Source organism: Mesocricetus auratus, unplaced genomic scaffold (assembly GCF_017639785.1).
Source record: "Mesocricetus auratus isolate SY011 unplaced genomic scaffold, BCM_Maur_2.0 Super-Scaffold_100006, whole genome shotgun sequence".
NCBI lineage: Eukaryota > Metazoa > Chordata > Mammalia > Rodentia > Cricetidae > Mesocricetus > Mesocricetus auratus.
This window is the reverse complement of record NW_024429190.1, coordinates 24152847-24157928: the sequence shown is the minus strand read 5'-3', so window position 1 is coordinate 24157928 and position 5082 is coordinate 24152847. Positions and strand designations below refer to the sequence as shown.

The window sequence follows — 5082 nt, the reverse complement described above, 5'->3', positions numbered from 1 at the left end:
TTGCAATAAACACTTTAAACCAACGGCCATTATATAGTGACATGTAGCCTAAAGGCGGGAAGTGGGATGGATGCTTAGTCTGTGTAGTTGTAAAGACCCTGATCTCCAGAAGAGGGGATGTTTCCACAAAGGGATGCATTTATGAGCATTGGTTGGTCATACGGGAATCCCAAAGCAAGTAGACCACTAGCCATAGGAAACAGACACTATGCTGGCAATGATAATAGACCCTATGCCTCATGAGATAGAGAATGTTGCCTCATAATGAGGACCAGAAAATGATCTTAACTTGGATTTGCACTTTCAGGGTGTCCAATGTAAGTTCTGTGTCCTATAAATAAACAAGTACAGTTACAGACCCATGGGACTCTACCCTTAGCCAGTGGCTAAGAGACATAATTCAAAAGTCTATCATTCCTTGGAACAAACTGAAGGAAGAACTAAGTCTGTTATTTGTACTTCAGAACTCCCTGTAGGGTGAAGTTAGACTCATGTGAAGCCATTTTCTTGCATAACTTTTTCCTACTCCTGCCCTACTTCCTTTATTTCACTCCCCTGTGAACATTTCTGCCATAAATCACTCAAACAAGCATACCTATTTCGAGTTCTGCTTTAGTGAGGGAAGTTGTGATACTTTTGATGTACTGATGGTTCTAGAAAAACATGTAGCATACAGTCAGCAAAATGTAAGCCTTATCAAAAAGATTTGTTGTACTGGTTAGTCCACCACATTTGCTTATTTAATAATGTATTTCATTTATGTAGCCTTTTATCTAACATTTACCTGCATCCTGAGTTTCATGGTGATTCAGAATGGCTTAAGACAATCAGCATTCCCATCATGAGGCACTATCAGGCTTATCATTTAGACCTCCCAATAAACCAGCTCACCTGAGAGGAGTACAATGAATGCTCCTGTTAATAATGGAATTATGTCCCCTCCAACATGCACAAACTAGAGTTCTTACCCCAAACATAATGGTTCCCTCTCTCTCTCCCTCTCTCCTCTTTCTCCCCTCTTCTCTTTTCATGAACAGAAAGGTTTAAGCTTATGAGGACCCAGTAAGAAAGTATTCATCAAAGTCAGAGAACATTCCCACTTTCCTGTGTGGTGCAGCAGTATGTCTTGGGGTAACTGGGCTGCCTGCTGGTTAGCAGTGACTCATTGGCCCAAATCTCAGAATTTATGCAGAACTGTGGATGAGGACACACTCCCAGGAAGACGCCAGGATCCTTGACAACTATATTTCCCAGAAGACCTTAGGGCAGTAGATTGCTGCCAACCAGAACTGCTTAGGCCCAAAGGTCAAAGACACCTTTAATGGCAAGCTGCCCTTCCTCTTCAAAGTGCTCTCAGTGGAAACAGTCCTGTCTAACCAGGCACACCCTAGCAAGAGGTGCCTGGGCTCCAGTCCCTGACTGGAGAGGATGATGCCACAGCATGGTTGAAGCAGAGCATGAGTGGGGATGCTGGGTCTGTGGCCTCTGTTCTGAGGAACTGTTTCTCTCACCTGATGAAGAGCGAGAAGAAGGTGGTGGTAGAACAGGTTAACCTGTTGGTGAAATGGATCTCCCCGCAAGACTGTGTGGAATGCATGGCATGTTCAGACAATGCTGTGCGTTCTGGCCTGACACCCAAATTCATTGATGTGCCAGCCCTATGTGAAATGCTCAGCTACACACCTAGCCCCAGCAAGGCTGTTTACCCCAACATGATGACCCCTATCTCTCTATCTACGTCCCCCCCTCCGGTCTTCACTGTTATGAAGACGGAAGACCCTGGCTCTGTCACTGAATACAAGATCTTGGCACTAGATTCTGCCGGCGTCCTTCTGATGGTCCAAGGGACAGGGCCAGCAACCACACCCACCGTTCAAGCAGAAATACCTTTGCAGCATGGTGGGATGGCTAATCTAGCAACACAAAGAACATAGGCACATGGGATGCACATCTGGTTAATGTCCAGATGCTCCCAGAGGTGGAGGTTTGAGCACGGACAATTCTCACTACAACACCAGGCAGCATACAGTTTGTGTTTCTCCATGGAGATTTTTCTCATCTAGTTTGAAAGCAAGACATTGGAGCAGCTGAGTCCACAGTGGAGAAAACTTGAGAATTCTTCCAGTGAGAAGAAAGGGGCAAAAGGGAGCAGCAGCCCTGTAAACCATTTAGTATGTTTACACTTTGAAAGCACAGAGGAAAGCTGGAGAGGTGGCTACAAGCAACTGGGAAAGTTCATGGGTTGTGGTTATGAGGAGTCCTGCAAGCAAGAGATTGGGAGGATTTGATTTGTTTACCTTTACTTTCCATGACTGAGGTTGATGTTGCCAGGAATTCAAGGGATATTGAAGCCAAAACATACCATATATAGAGAGTAAAGCCTGGGGTCCATGTGACTAAGAAGTTGTTTGATGGTGGAATTAAAGAAGATACTGGGACGGAAGGCTAGCAAGATGGCTCTGCACGTAAGATTGGTTATTGCTCTTGCAAAGGTTCAGTTCCCAACAGTCATATGATGGCTCACAACCATTCACAACTCTAGTTCCTGGGAATCCAGAATACTCTTTTGGCCTCTGCAGGCACTACACACACATGGCACACATACATATAGGCAAACACTCATACACATAAAATAAATCAAATAAATCAAAAAACAAATTTAAGAGAAGATACTGAAAATCACTATAGAGATTACTTTGAAGAATATGTGGTACACATAGAGTACATGCCCTTAATTTCACCACTCAGAAGACAGAGGCGGGTGGACCTCTGAGTTTGAGACCAGCCTGGTCTACATTGCACAGGCTGAGCCGTTTTTATTTATGTATTTATGAATACATAAATTACATACATACATTCAAACACATACATGTAACAACGATTAATGATAAAAATCGTCCTTGAATTTGAATGAAAACAAGGAGGGGTACATGAAAGAATTAGGTACAGGAAAGGAAGGAGGAATAATGTAATTATAATCTCAAATAAAAGAAATACTAATTCTTAATGTTTAGTAAGAATGTCCCTGCCACATGTTTGTTGGCCTGTGAAAAAGACAACAATCTTCTGAACACACACACATGCATGCACACATGAGTATGTGCGTGCTCGGGTACACACACACATACACACACACACACACACACACACACACACACACACACACACACCCTTGTTTGTCAGAAAAGCCAACTGCCAAGTTTAAAAAGTGAAATGACATCATACATGCTTGCTGGGGAACCTGGAGCTACTTATCTATAGATTGGACCCCAGAATGGTCCAATGGTTGCAAGGCAGATATTAGTCATTGCAATGGACTCCATAAGCGGAAAGCAGCCTACGGAATATCAACAGGAAGGATTTACTTATTTAAGGAAGTAAAAAGCAGGAAAAAAACACTTCTCAGGCGGGATCCAAATTTACATAGGAGCACAAGCATCAGCAGCTCCTTCCCAGCAACCTATCACTGGACACTCAGCAAAGTCTTTGTTTAAGTTTCTTTGCTCTTCTTTTCCAAGTCTATTGCTAAGTGGTCCAGAACCATCTGTCTCAGTAATATGCTGAGTCACCAGGGAAAGGTGTAAAGCTGAGAGTGGGAATTGGTGGTAGTCGCCTCTCCTAAGTATTTTATGTCCCAAGATTTCTCAGAATGGGCAGAGCCCTCCCATCGCCTCCACCCCACAGCATGCATGCCTTTACAGCCCTTTTCTTTTGCAATGTAGGCACACTGTGACCAGCTGCCTCATGCTGTGACTTCCCTGCCATATTGGACTATAACCCTGGACCACAAGCCCATCCCCCCACCCGCTAACCCCCTACCCTATGCAGGCTCCCTGGTGGCCTGTTCAGTGTCTGGGGCCCCTATGAACCCACAAAGCTTCCATCAATTTTCACAGGTTCCAGAAAGAGGAGTACAAGCACTTCATTCATGCCTGATTTAGATGACAGAATTGAAAACTTTTAAGTAAATAACATTTGTGTGTGTGTGAGAGGGGGGGGGAGGGAGAGGGAGGGAGAGAGGGATGGAGGGAGGAAGGGAGGGAGGGAGGGAGGGAGGGAGGAAGGGAGGGAGGGAGGGAGGGAGAGCTTACTCTGTGGAGGTGGGATATTTTTCCTGAGTTAGATGGGAACCTTTGAAGCCAACGAGTACACTGTAGCAGGTAGAATAATTCCTCTCACCCTGAAACATTCATGTTCTGATCCCCAAACCCTGTGAATATATATCTTACATACAACATTAAGACTACCAGTGTAACCAAGATTGCCAAATAAATTTAGAGCCCAACCTCACATCACTCATAAATCCATCACAGCTTAAGACTTTTAAGTCAAATAATAACTATAAAATCTTGTTAAAATATTAAAAGAATGCCTTATAACTTTGACAAATTATTTTTTCTTTTCTCTTCTTTTTTTTTATTTTGAAATAGGGTTTCTCTGTGTAGTCCTGGCTGTTCTGGAACTTGTTCTATAGACCAGGCTGTCTTCAAACTCATAGAGATCTACCTGCCTCTTCTTCCAAGTGCTGGGTTAAAGACATGCACCCTCCACTGACAAATGCTTTTTCTTTTTTGAGACAGGTTTTCTCTGTGTAGCTTTGGAATGTGTTTTGGAACTAGCTCTGTAGATCAGGCTGCCCTCAAACTCACAGAGATCCACCTGCCTCTGCCTCCTGAGTGGTGGATCTAAGGCACGCACCACCACTGCCTGACTAGTACTGACAAATTCTTAAACATGACATAAAATCCCCAAACTCTAACGAAAGAAACTAATTAGTCCACCTACAGAGAATTCTTAATGTGTGAGTTTGCTTTTCTGGATTTAATCCCAGCAAAAGTTGAGTTTTACTTAACTTTTTTCTTTTTTTTTTTGCACTTTATAATGAATAAGTCTGAGTATCAAATGTACTTTTAATATTTTTTACTTAATATGTGCTTGGTAAGGCATGACTTATCTAAAATGGGGAGCATTAATACACAGAAATTAGAATTCCTATTTGTTTAAAAGCAGAACAAAAGTGAGAATAAAAAGATGAGAATGAAAAACATTTCCCATATATACTGACAAAGAATTAATATCCAG

The 5082-nt window shown here is 42.8% G+C and overlaps 1 pseudogene; it reads left to right on the top strand.

Moving 5' to 3' along the window:
- Window positions 1-1150: 1150 nt before the first annotated feature.
- LOC110340687 lies at window positions 1151-1934 on the top strand (annotated as a pseudogene).
- The last annotated feature ends 3148 nt before the right edge of the window (window positions 1935-5082 follow it).